Source organism: Kogia breviceps, chromosome 14, assembly GCF_026419965.1.
Source record: "Kogia breviceps isolate mKogBre1 chromosome 14, mKogBre1 haplotype 1, whole genome shotgun sequence".
Taxonomy (NCBI): Eukaryota; Metazoa; Chordata; class Mammalia; order Artiodactyla; family Physeteridae; genus Kogia; species Kogia breviceps.
Window position 1 is genome coordinate 49,466,889 of NC_081323.1, and position 14,654 is coordinate 49,481,542.

Sequence of the window (14,654 nt, forward strand, 5' to 3'; positions counted from 1 at the left end):
CCATTGCCTTGACTAAATTTTCTACAGTCATAGCACCCACTGCCCTAAAATATTCCATGGTGGGCATGGATGCTCTCACCCAATGGCTGATACAATTTAATTAAGTCTTTGGCACTTAACAATCAGCTTGGCAAAATGGAACCCAATATACTTCCATCTTCCCTAACCCTGGTGGCACAGTGGTTAAGAATCTGCCTGCCAATGCAGGGAACATGGTTTTGAGCCATAGTCTGGGAAGATTCCCACATGCCGTGGAGCAACTAATCGCAGGTGCCACAACTACTGAGCCCACGTACCACAACTACTGAAGCCCACACGCCTAGAGCCAGTGTTCTGCAACAAGCGAAGCCACTGCAGTTGAGTCCATGCACCACAACGAAGAGTAGCCCCCGCTCACCACAACTAGAGAAAGCCCGTGCACAGAAACAAAGACCCAATGCAGCCAAAAGTAAATAAATAAATTTTTTTTAAAACCCATTATACAAGACTTTTTTAGAGAAGGGGTGATTCTCCACTGTTTTTCCATTTAACAGCCTGTTCATAAACCTAGAAAGAATTAATGGTCCCTCACAGTGGATTACCATAATGTTAATACTGTGGTCTTGCCCAATAAGACCCCCATATCCAATATTTAAATTACTGACCAAATCCAATCAGCAACTAGAACATATTTTGCTATTAGAGATTTGGCTAATGTTCAGTACCTATCTCAACAGCTTCTTCCCCTTCAGAGAGAAACAATTCACCCTTACCTGGCTCCGAGGTGGTACCTCCACAGCTCTGCCATCACACCCAATCTTTCCAGGCAAGATCTTAACCACATCCAATTTTTCCAGGAGCACAGGCATGATATCGCACTGGTGACATCCTCCTCCTCCAAGGAAATTCATTTGACACACTCATTCAGAACATAAAAATACAAAGGAATTCACAACTAAGGGAATAGGCCATTGCCCCACACATAGTACAAGACCCATCACCTGAATTTATCTGGTCATCCAAAGATCACCTTGTCCGTGACACTGTTAAGAAACAGCTATTGACTCTATAGCACCTACAACATTAAAAGAAGCCCAATATCTTTTATGTCTTTTTGGATTCTGGAAGCAACATATTCCTCATTGACAAATTTTTCTTAAGCCCCTGTATACTGTTATTCACAAATCAGCCCACCTTGAATGAGAAGCCTACAACAAAAAAGCTCTAGAACATGTCCAAATTGCATTACAACAGGCACTCCTCTTCATAACCCTCCCCCAAAGACTCCTTCACTATAGAGGCTTTCTCATGCCTCCCAAAGTCTCTGGACCAACCACAATGGTCATGAATTGTACATGGGGTTTTTTTGATGCATTGCCCTCCCTTGCCCCATATTCCATTAGAATGGCAAGTGCTGGCTGCATACAGAACTCTTCTGGAAACAGAGGCTCTCACAGACCCTGAGCCTGTGACCCTCCATACCCAGCTGCCCATTATGCTTTGGGTCATGGAAGCAGCCCCCCCAAAAGCTCAGCATAACTTACCGAGGCCTTCTTACAAAAACAGAAATGGTACCTAAAGAATAGAGCTAAATTGGGGCCCTCTGGTGAGTACTACTTGCAGGAGGCAGTGGTCGCCCCTGTCCTCAGTCCCTTGCCAAAGGCCATGATGCTGAATGAGGTCACCCCTTGGCTACCTGGTCAGCCCATGGAATCGAATGAATAAATAGGAAAGGTAGTCCATATATCTTAAAGACACCATCCCACCATCACACAAAACAGAGATTAATGGAAAGTTGCTGCTTTTCATACCTTAACCAGGATAACCCTGATAAGGGACAGGACTCAAGGGTCAGCACAGTTGGCCAAACTTCAGGTACTCATCCTAGCACTGGATACTTTGGCCAACAATTGGCCCTATCTACACACTTTTTAAGACTCTTGGACCACTGCCAGTGGTCTTGCTATTTGGTCTAACCAATGGCAGCAACAATTCCTTATCCAAGGTCACCCCCCTTTGGGATAAAGAATTCTGAGACTTTCTTGCCTCACAGATACTCAAAATGTAAATCAAAGTCACACATATTTCTACACACACTAAAACCACAAGTTTACAATGCCTCATCAAAACATTCCTTATCCCCTTAGGAATTTCAGGCATCATTGATAGTTACCAAGCTACCCATTTCTCTTCTCAGAATACACAATACTCAGCTTTAAAAACAAAAACAAAAACAAACAGCTTTATTAAGGTGTTTAATTTGCATACCATATAATTCCCCACTTAAGGTGTACAAGTCAATGGCTTTTAGTATATTCACAGATTTGTGCAACGATCACCATAATCGATTTTGGAACATTTCATTCCTCCAGAAAGAATTCTGTATGCCTTAGCCATCACCCCTCTATCTCCTCATCCCTCACCCAGCCCTACACAACCACCGATCTACATTCTGTCTCTATAGATTTGTCTATTCTGCGTACTTCATGTAAATGAAATTATACTCTATGAGGTCTTTTGTATATGAATTCTTTATATATAAATAGTGTAATGTTTTCAAGTTTCATCCATACTGTAGCATGTATTAGGTTTCATTCCTTTTAATGGCTAAATAATATTCCATTGTATGGATGTATCACATTTTTCTTATCCTGTCATCAGTTGATGGACATTCACAACTCAATGTGAATAACTATTATGAATAATGTTGATGTGGATATTCATGTACAAGTCTTTGTATGTTTGTACATTTTCATTTCTTTTGAATATGTATTTAGGAGTAAGAATTGCTAGATCATATGATAACTCTATGTTTAATCATCTGAGGAACTGCTAGACTGTTTTCCAAAGTGGCGGCACTAATTTACACTCCCACCAGCAGTGTATAAAGATTTTAATTTCTGTACATCCTCATAAACACATGTTATTGTCTATCTTTTTTTATTACAGCCACCTGTATATGTGTGAAGTGGTATCTCATAGTTTTGATGTGCAATTCTCTGATGGCTAATGATGTTGAGCAGCTTTTCATGTGCTTACTGGCCATTTGTATATCATCTTTGGTGAAATGTCTATTCAATTCTGCCTATTTTTTAAAATTTAATTGTGGTAAAAATTATATAATATGAAATTTACCATTTTAGTCATTTTTAAAGGTACAATTCAGTGGTATTAAGTATATTCATAATGTTGAACAACCATCATCACTATTTCCAGAACTTTTTTATCACCCAAAAAGAAACTTTGTACCCATTAAACAATAATTCCCTGTTTACCCCTCCCCTTAGCTCCTGGAAACCTCTAATTTACTCTCTGCCTCTATGAATTTACATATTTTATATTTTTTATACAAACTACATACAGTCATACAATTATTTTACACTTTTGAAAATAATAGTTTTTATTCAAATAGAAAATCTATCGTACATACCTCTTAAAATTCTATTTATCTTCCATTTTATTCAAGACTCAATGGGGTACCATTTTAAAGAATACTATACAAGAGGATGTCTATTTTAATCATTATATTGGGCTCCTAATTTCATTCTAACTTTATTTTAATCAATCCAAAACAATCCAAAATAAAACAATATTGCCATATAAACTAACATTTCCCAAAATGTGTTATAAGCTACATACACTATTGATAGATTTGAAATAAAATATATTTATAAATACATAAAAAAACATAATGTCTTTATGTTGTTATGATGCAAGAATGCACTTTTAAGAAAGACATGGTATACCAAACACAAGAATACCTGTAAGTTGCATGGAAATGCTTTTGTATTTAATAACAGAAAATGATGTAATTCTAATAATTCGTTATTTTATCATTATAAAATTTTCCTAAGCATATGTAAATTATGTATTAATTATTTCATCAATGTGATCATTTTTCTAGTTTTCTTTGCTTCAAGTGTACATAGAACTATTAATTCCTGATACTTTTCCATCAGTAAATTATTACTTTAAAATTTTTTTCATGTTCAGTTAACTCTGGCAAACACTGCCATAGTTAAAAGAGATGTCTCCAAACCAAAGTTCAAATTAAATAGCTCTATGGTTTACAATGCCCCATTCTGAGGCTCAGAAAATACCTGGTAGCTTTTGTAGTTGATACTAATTCAGATGGGAGCTGTATTTCAGTTACACTGATTTGTGAGTATTTCTTTGGTAAAAGACAGCGGGTGAATTCCCTTTTCACATGCAGTAATAAGTGCACATTTGCTGTCTTAGTGTTTATTCTTACCAAGATTACTGGGAGTAATGTAACCAGTTTACATTTACCCAAAAAAAGGTTATTTCAAGTGGCAAAATTTACTAAAAATTTAATTGCTTATTAATTCTCTCAGCATATAGTGTTATATATGTATTTTTTTTAATTTTTCAGATTCTTTCCGACTGTAGGTTGTTACAAGATACTGAATATAGTTCCCAGTGCTATACAGTAGATCCTTGTTGTTTTGTCAATTTTATATATAGTAGTACCTGTTAATCCCAAACTCCTAATTTATCCTTCCCCCCTTTCCCCTTTTGTAATCATAAGTTTGTTTCCTATGTCTGTGAGTCTATTTCTGTTTGGTTTTTTAAAATAAATTTATTTATTTATTTTTGGTTGTGTTGGGTCTTCGTTGCTGTGCGTGGGCTTTCTCTAGTTGCAGTGAGCGGGAGTTACTCTTCGTTGCGATGTGCAGGTTTCTCATTGCGGTGGCTTCTCTTGTAGCGGAGCATGGGCTCTAGGCCTGAGGGCTTCAGTAGTTGTGGCACACGGGCTTACTTGCTCCACAGCATGTGGGATCTTCCTGGACCAGGGATTGAACCCTTGAGCCCTGCATTGGCTGGCAGATTCTTAACCACCGTGCCAGCAGGGAAGTCCCTCTATTTATGTTTTGTAAATAAGTTCATTTGTATCATTTTTTTTAGATTCCATATGTAAGTGATAGCATATGATGTTTGTCTTTGTCTGACTTACTTCACCCATCATACAATATTGAAATTATGCAATATTGTCCTTTTGTATCTAGCCTATTTCATTTAGCATAATGTTTACAAGGTTCATCAATGTTGTAACCTGTATCAGTGCTTCATTCCTTTTTATGGCTGAATAATATCCCATTGTATAGATATACAACATTTTGTTTATCCATTCATCTGTTGATGGACAGTTGGGTTGTTTTCACCTTTTGGCTATTGTGAATAATGTTGATATGAACATTCGTATACAATTATTTGTCTGAGTTCCTGTTTTCATTTTTCTGGGTATATACCTAGGAGTGGAATTGTTGGGTCATATGGTAATTCTAACTGCCAAATTGTTTTCTACAGTGGCTGTATCGTTTTACATTCTACCAGCAATGCACAAGGGTTTCGATTTCTCCACATCCTCACCAATATTTGTAATGTTCCATTTTTTAAATTACAGCCATCATAGTGTGTGTAAAATGGTAGCTCATTGTTGTTTTGTTGTGCATTTCTCTAATGATTAATGATATTGAGCAATTTTTCATGTAATTATGGGCCATTTGTATATCTGCTTTAGAGAGATGTCTTTTCAAGTTGTTTGCCCATTTTTAAATTGAGTCATTTGTCTTTTCGTTGTTGGATTGCAGGAGTTCTTTACATATTCAGGGTATGAGACCTTTACATGATTTACAGATATTTTCTCCTATAGGTGGCTTTCTCACTCTATTGATAGTCTTCATTTCTTTAAATTGGGTTATTTGTCTTTTATTATTGAGTTGTAAAAGTTCTTTATATAGTCTAGATACTAGATTCTATATTTTTGATACTAGAATAAAGATTCTAGTTCTTTATATATCTAGATAAATCCCTCATCAGATATATGATTTGCAAAATTTTTCCCCCACTCTGTGGGTTGTTTTTTTACTTTCTTCTGGTATCCTTTGAGGCACAAACACTTTTAATTGTGACAATGAACACTGGACTCTTAAATAAGACATCCAACAGAACTTTCACATCCCTTATCAGCCTCAGACTGCAGGTCTCACAGAGCACCATAATGGCTTACTTAAGTTCAAATTCAATCAAATGAAACATGGCATATTTCAGTCATCAGTCACACATCAAAGGTGAGTGGTAACAAAGAGTCTGGCTCCATTTTTGATGTTTCATTGTTGACAACTGTGGAGACCCATTCTCCCTTTACCCCACTTGCCTTACATCTGAGCAATCCAATCAAAACGTCCAGGTGCGCCCTCCCTAGGTGCCGGCAGAAAGTTCAACCCATGCAAGCCCTAGCCCATGGGTAGGAATCCTCATCCCACCCTCACTTCCAAACACAAACATGCACACACACACACACACGCACACGCACACACATGCACACGCACACACACACACACACACAAAACACCAAGCCAGTCACCACTTCAGTTCTCTCACCTGCCCTGCTCTCATTATATGAGTAATAAACCTTTTCATACCTTCTTGATGTACAGCATCATCAATCTCAACATAAGTACAAAACTGTGGGTGGGTAGGGGAGTCCACCCTATATCTGTGGGGTAATCACAACAACACGCATCTCCTAAAAGTCATAACATTCTCTTACATCACTCCAATGCTGATATCAATCCTAAGAAAATTAACAGTAAGTGGTGCTGGTTATCTAGTCTATATACAATTCCCATTTATCTCCAAAATATCTTCTATAGCCGCATTGGTCTTTAAAAATGAGGACCTAATCATTGTTTGTATTTAGTTTCTTTCTCTTTAGTCTCTTTTAATCTAGAACTGCATCATTCAGTACAGTAACTACTAGCCACAAGTGGCTATTGAGAACTTGAAATGTGCCTAGTCCAACTTGAGATATGCTGTAAGTGTAAAGTGCACAGTGGTACCAAAAAAGTAAAATATCTCATTATTAAATTTATTTTTATATTTTATATATACATATTCTATATGTATGTAGAATTTATAACATTTTGAGATATATTAGTACGGCAGGCAGAATAACGCCCCCAAAGACGGCCATGTTCTAATTTCTGGAAACTTACATGGCAAAAGGGACTTTGCAGATGTGATTAAAGTTAAAGATCTTGAGGTGGAAGAATTATGCTGGGTTAGCCAAGTGGGTCTAATCTAATCACATGAATCCTTAAAAGCAAATAACCTTTCCCAACTGAGTAAGGGTGATTCAACATGAACAGTGATGGCTTCAGAGATAAGAAAAAGGGCCAGACGCCAAGAAATTCAGTGGCCTCTAGAGACTGAGAATGGCCCTCAGTTCACAGCCACCAAGAAAACTAGGACCCCAGTCATTTAACAGCAGGTACTAAATTCTTCCAACAACCCAAGTGAGCAAGAAATGGATTCTCCCTAGAATCTCCAGAGAGCCTACTTACACCTTAATTTTAGTCCAGTGATACTCAACTTCTGGCCTATAGAACTGTAAGATAATAAATTTGTGTTGTTTTAAGGAACTGAATTTGATATAGCAGCAGTAGAAAACTACTACATTGGAATACTTATTTATTGTTAATTAATACTAATAATTGGTAATAATTGATTATTAATATTAATTTTACATGTTTCTTTTTTAGTGTGAATACTAGAAAATTTTTAATTATATACGTGACTCACATTTGTGGTTCACTTTATTGGACAGTGCTGAACATACACACACCACCTTATTTTACCTGTGACATTGGCTTTTTGAGGACACCAGCCTAGTTGTCTTAACAGAATGTCCCCATTCCAGGCTTGTTAGACTCCTTCTTCATGGTGTCATTTACCTTATCTTTCTACCCTCTATATTTCTTATAATCTAGAAATTAATTCAATAGGCTTAATTAGATTTGGGCTAAACAGTTTTAGCAAGAGTATTTCAAAGATGGTACTATGACATCGTATTGCATTATATCAGGAGAATCACTCACAATGTTCAGTGGTCTGACTACAAATGATGTTAAGTTTGATCACTAGTTAAGGTGGTGTGAGTTGAACTGTGTGCCCCCCCAAAAATGTCTTGAAATCTTAATCTCCAGTACCTGTTAATGTTATGTTATTTGGAAAAATATTTTTACAGATGTAATCATGCTAAAATGAGGTCATATTGGATTAGACTGGGCCTAATCCATGACTGGTATTCTTATAAAATCGGAGGGAATTTGGACACAAAAACACAGAGACACACAGAAAGAACACCATGTGATGACAGAGGTATAGGAGTGAGGTATCTATAAGACAAGGAATGTCAAGGATTGCTGGCAACCACCAGAAATTAGAGGAAGTCACAAAACTTACTCTCACTCAAGGCCTCCAGAACAAACCAACCCTCCTGATTCCAGACTTTTAGCTTCCAGAATTATGAGAGAATAAATTTCTGTTGTTTCAAGCCATCCAGTTTGTGGTAATTTGTTAGACAGACCTAGAAAGTGAATACAGATGGTGACCACCAGATCTTTCTAATGTATAGGAATGCTTCTCCCATAACAATTTAAAAAGTGATGGGGGTGTTAATTTCACATCACATAAATGCTCTGTTCCCACTGGACCTGGCATCTCCTAGTGCAGAGAGCAAGGAAGTGCTCAAAAATCCATGGAGTGATGTTGAAAAGGTAAAGGTGTTAGCTTGAAGGGATTTTCCATTGACCAATTCTGGAACATTCTAAGTATCAAAAAGAATAACTATAATTGATTATAAAACATTCTTTTTTAAAAAAATCCATGAATTCATAGTGATACTCAAAACAAAAGAGAAAGTAAAGAAGAATTCAACTAATAATAAACAAATGTCAAAGGACTGATAGAATAAGTAAATAACAATCCTGCAACCCCCAGTAAAATAATTAGAATAAGGATTTCCAATGGATGCTCAAAATATCATATGAAAGTTTGTTGAGGAACAGGCCACCAGCTGGGTTTGAACATTTTAACCTACTTCTTAGGTTCTTTCCTTCTCTGCCATGTCTAGGGCCAACAGTGTTTTCTAGATTTGAGGGTCTTCTTAACTGTTTCTTTCTCTTTCCTTCAGGGTCCAGGCATAGTTTTTCTAACCATCCTCCAGAGCCATGGTCTCAAACACGGTTGTTCCCTTGGGGAGCTTTTAAAAATCTGATGCCTAAGCTGCAGCCCAGACCAATTACATCAGAATCTCTGCAGATGGCAAAATAATTTCTAAATGTTCCCAAATGGTTCTAGTGTACAGCCAAGTGTAAGAATTACTGCTCTAGCTTCAGTCTTGTTAGATCCTCATAGTAAGAGATATGAAGCCAGAAAATGAGCAAACAGATCATGTTTATTATCACTCTGAATGGATCAAAATCTACACTTGGACTTGATCTATTATTGAGCTGCCATTAAGGGGATCGTATCTTACAGGACCTGCCCTTAAAGTCTTAACTCCACACATGACCCCCAAGGCTATTTCTTTAAGATGCATACCTTACCTCCTTCTCCATCTGTCATAGCTTTGTCACCTTGGACCAGTTTAAATGTCCTCTTTAATATGGCTTCTTTCACTCAGCAAAATTATTTTGAGATTCATCCATGTTTTTTCAGGTATCAATAATTTATTTTTATTCCAGAGCAGTATCCCATTTTATACAACAATTTGTTTGCCCATTCATCTGTTGATGGACATTTGGGTTGTTTGTAATTTTTGCCTATTACAAATAAAGATGCTATGAATATTCACATACAAGTCTTTGTATGAACATTTCATTTCTCTTGGGTAAATACCTAGGAATGAAATGGCTTAATCATATGGTAGGTATATGTTTAACCTTTTTTTTTTCAGATTTTTTTTTTTAGTTTGCACCCTGCAGCATGCAGGATCTTATTTCCCCAAGCAGGAATCGAGCCTGTGACCCCTGCATTGGGAGCACGAAGTCTTAACCACTGGACCACCAGGGAAGTACTATTTAACCTTTTAAGGTACTGCCAAACTCTTTTTCAAAGTGGTTTTACCATTTTCATCCCCAACAGCACTGTATGAGAGTTTCAGTTGATCTTCACCTTCAACAATACTTGGTATGGTCTTTCTCTTTATTTCAGTCATTCTAATAGATATATAGTGAGATTTCATTGTGGTTTAATTTCCACTTCCCTAATGACTAATGAGGTTGAGTGTTGAGCATCTTTTTATGCATTTATTTGTCATCTGTATCTCTTCTTTGGTGAAGTATCAGTTCATATCTTTTCTCATTTTTTGTTGAGTTCTTGGTTTTCTTATTATTGAGTTTTAAGAGTTTTTAAAAATATATTCTGAATACAAGTCTTTTATCAGTTATGTAATTTGAAAATATTCTTCTTCCAGTTTTTGGCTTGCCTTCATTCTGTTAAAAGTGTCTTTCAAAGAGCAGTAGTTATTAATGTTGACGAAGTATAACTTAACAAATTTTTTAACAGATTGTGCTTTGGTGTTTTTCTCTGAGAAATTTTTTGCCTAACACGAAGTCACATATTTTTTCTCTTATGTTTTATTCTAATCATTTTATAATTTTAAATTTAGGGCTTTCATCACTTTTGAGTTCATATTTTTATGTTGCCATGTATGAATCAAAGTTCATTTTTCTGCATATGGATATCCAACTGGTCATGCAATATTTTTTGAAAATACCATCCTTTCTCCAGTGAATTGCCTTTGTACCTTTGTCAGAAAGCAACTTACCAGATATGTGTAAGTCTACTTCTGGACTCTATAATATTCCAGTGATCTGTTTTCCTATCTTATCGCCAATCCCACACTGTCTTGATTAATGTCAGTTTATGTCTTAAAGTCAAGTAGTGTAAGTCCTCTAACTTTGTTTTTCTTTTACAAAGTGGTTTCAGTTATTCTAGGACTGTTGTATTTCTGTATGAATTTTAGAATAAGCTTGCCAATTTCTATTTTTAAAAACTTCTCTGGGATTTTTATTGGTATTGTACTGAATCTACAGGCCAATTTGGAGATAAGTGACATGTTAACAATATCAAGTCTTCCAAGTCAGGAATACAGCATGTCGCTCCACTAATTCTTCTTTTTTTTTTTTTTTTTTTTTTTGCGGTACGTGGGCCTCTCACTGTTGTGGCCTCTCCCGTTGTGGGGAACAGGCTCCAGACACGCAGGCTCAGCGGCCATGGCTCACGGGCCTAGCCACTCCGCGGCATGTGGTATCTTCCCGGACCGGGGCACGAACCCATATCCCTTGCATCGGCAGGCGGACTCTCAACCACTGCACCACCAGGGAAGCCGTCCACTAATTCTTATAAGTAATTTTCAGTGTACACGTCTTGCACATCTTTTGTCAGATTTAGCCGTTAAGCATTTCATATTCCTGATGCCTATTGTAAGTGGTTTTGTTTTTGTTCATTTCAATTTCTTCTTGTTCATTGCTAGTAGAGAAATAAAATCGATTTTTATGTTGATCTAGTATATTACAAAATTGATAAACTCACTTATTAATTATAGTAGTTTTTTTGTAGATTCCATAAGATTTTCTAAGTAAACAATCAGATAACTTGATGACTTAACATCTGCAAATACAGACAGCCTTACTTCTATGCAATCTGTATGTCTTTTTTTCTTGCCTTGTTGCACTGAATAGGACCTCCAACACAATGTCAAGGAGAAATAAAGAACACATCCTTGTCTTGTTCCTGAGCTTAGGGAGAAAGTATTTATTATTAAGTATTTATTATAAGTATTTATTATTTAAAACAAAGTATGATATTAGTTGAAAGTTATTCATAGATGCACTTTATCAGGTTGAGGAATTTCCCTTCTACTTCTAGTTTTCTGAGAGTTATTATCAGCAATAGATGTTGGGTTTTGTCAAACGTTTTTTATTCATCTATTGGAATGGTCATATATTTCTTCTTTTTTAGTCTATTTATATAGTGAACTACACTAATTGACAATCTAATTTTTTTAATTTTATTGGAGTATAGTTTATTTACAATGTTGTGTTAGTTTCAGGTGTATAGCAAAGTGATTCAGTTATATACATATATACATATATGTATATACAACATATACATATATTCATTCTTTTCAGATTCTTTCTCATAAATGTTATCATGGAATATTAAGTAGAGTTCCCTGTGCTATACAGTAGTTCTTTGTTGGTTATCTATCTTAACCAGTAATTCCCCTACATACAAACTAGTTCCATTCTGAGAGTGCGTTCGTAAGTCCAGTTTGTTTGTAAGTCCAACAAAGTTAGACTAGGTACCTAACTAACACAATCGGCTCTATGGTACTGTACTGTAATAGGTTTATAATACTTTTCACACAAATAATACATTAAAAACAAACACAAAAAGTAAAGAAAACCTTTTTAATCTTACAGTACAGTACCTTGAAAAGTACAGTAGTACAGTACAACAGCTGGGACACACCATCTGGAACCGAGTGAACAGGCAAGAAGAGTTACTGACTGCAGGAGAGAGAGGAGGTGGGAGATGGTAGAGCTGAAGGATCGTCAGCAATAAGATTTGGAGGGCAAGCTGCAATTTCACTCACGCCTGACACTGATAACACAGGTTCTGGTTCCTTGCTGGATTCAATTCTATCTACCCTCTTGAAAAAAGAATCCAGTGATATATGGGTAGTAGCTCTTTTTTTCTCATCATAGATGACACGGTAGCACTGGATTGCACTCTGAACGGCTGCTGCAACCTTCATGTACCACTCTATGTTCAGGTCCTGTGCCTCAGAACCTAACAGTGCCTCCTCAAATAAAGAAAATCCCCTTGCCATTTCCTGTGTCATGAATCTCTTCAGTTCTCAGTCACTGCTTCTTCCTCTTGTCTCTCTTCACCCTTTCTCTGGGCCTCCAATTCCATCAGGTCTTCAGCACACATTTGCATCTTTGAAAGTTCACAACTTGAAGGTTCGTATGTAGGGGACTTACTGTATACAGTAGTGTGTGTATGTTAATCCCAAGCTCCTGATTTATCCCTCCCCTCACTCCATGTTTCCCCTTTGGTAACCATAAGTTTGTTTGGGATATCTGTAAGTCTGTTTCTGTTTTGTAAATAAGTTCATTTGTATAAATTTTAACTATTTTCCACATATGAGTGATATCATGTAATACTTGTCTTTGTATGATTTACTTCATTTAGTATGATAATCTCTAGGTCCATCCAAGTTGCTGCAAATGGCATTATTTCATTCTTTTTATGGTTGAGTAATAAATCCATTCCTCTGTCAATGGACATTTAGGTTGCTTCCATGTCTTGGCTATTGTAAATAGTGCTACAATGAACATTGGGGTGCAAGTATCTTTTTTTTTTAATGTGAACCATTTTTAAAGTCTTTATTGAATTTGTTATAATATCGCTTCTGTTTTATGTTTTGGTTTCTTGGCCCTGAGGCATGTGGGATTCTGATCAGGGATTGAACCAGCGCCTCCTGCATTGGAAGGCAAAGTCTTAACCACTGGACTGCCAGGGAAGTCCGTGCATGTATCTTTTTAAATTATGGTCTTCTCTGGATATATGCCCAGTAGTGGGATTGCTGGGTCATATGGTAGTTCTATTTTTAGTTTTTTGAGGAACCTCCATACTGTTTTCCATAGTGGCTGCACCAATTTACATTCCACCAACAGTGCAGGAGGGTTCCTTTTTCTCCACACCCTCTCAAGCATTTATTGTTTGTAAACTTTTTGATTACAGTCATTCTGACTGGTGTGAGGTAATTCCTCACTGTAGTTTTGATTTGCATTTCTCTAGTGATGTTGAGCATTTGTTCATGTGCTTTTTGGCCATCTGTATGTTTTCTTTGGAGAAATGTCTATTTAGATCTTCTGCCTACTTTTTTTTTTTTTTTTTTCACCCTCTCTCCCACCCTCCCTATCCCACCCCCCCATCTGCCTACTTTTTGATTGGGGTTTTTTAAATATATAGAGCTGCATGAGCTGTTTGTATATTTTGGAGATTAATCCCTTGTTGGTCACTTCCTTTGCAAATATTTTCTCTTATTCTGCAGGTTGTCTTTTCATTTTGTTTATGGTTTCCTTTGCTATGCAAAAGCTTTTAAGTTCCATTATGTCTCATTTGTTTATTTTTGTTTTTATTTTCATTATTCTAGGAGGTGGATCCAAAAAGGTATTGCTGCAATTATGTTAAAGAATGTTCTGCCTATGTTTTCCTCTAAGAGTTTTATAGTATCTGGTCTTACATTTAGGTTTTTAATCCATTTTGAGTTTATTTTTGTGTATGGTGTTAGGGAATGTTCTAAATTTCATTCTTTTACATATAGCTGTCCAGTTTTCCCAGCACCACTTATTGAAGAGACTGTCTTTTCTCCATCATATATTCTTGCCTCCTTTGTCATAGATTAATTGACAATCTAATGTTAAACCAACCTTGCATTCCTATTAAATATCCCATTTGGTCATGATCTACTACTGTTTTTACATATTGTTGGATTTGCTTTGCTGAAATTTTAACACAAATTTTACATACATGTCCATGAGGATATTGGTCTGAACATTTCTTTTCTTGTAATATCAGTCCCTGGTTGGGTATCAGAATAATACTGGCCTCAGAGAATTAGTTGGGAAGTAGTCCCCCCTCTTCAGTGTTTTGGAAATGTCATACATTTTGTTCTATATATGTAATAAATCCCACAATCATTGTTATTTATTTTGCTTTAAGCAGTCAATTATCTTTTAAAGGGAAAGGTTTAAACAATATTTTTTAAAGTCTTTGTATTTACTCATGTA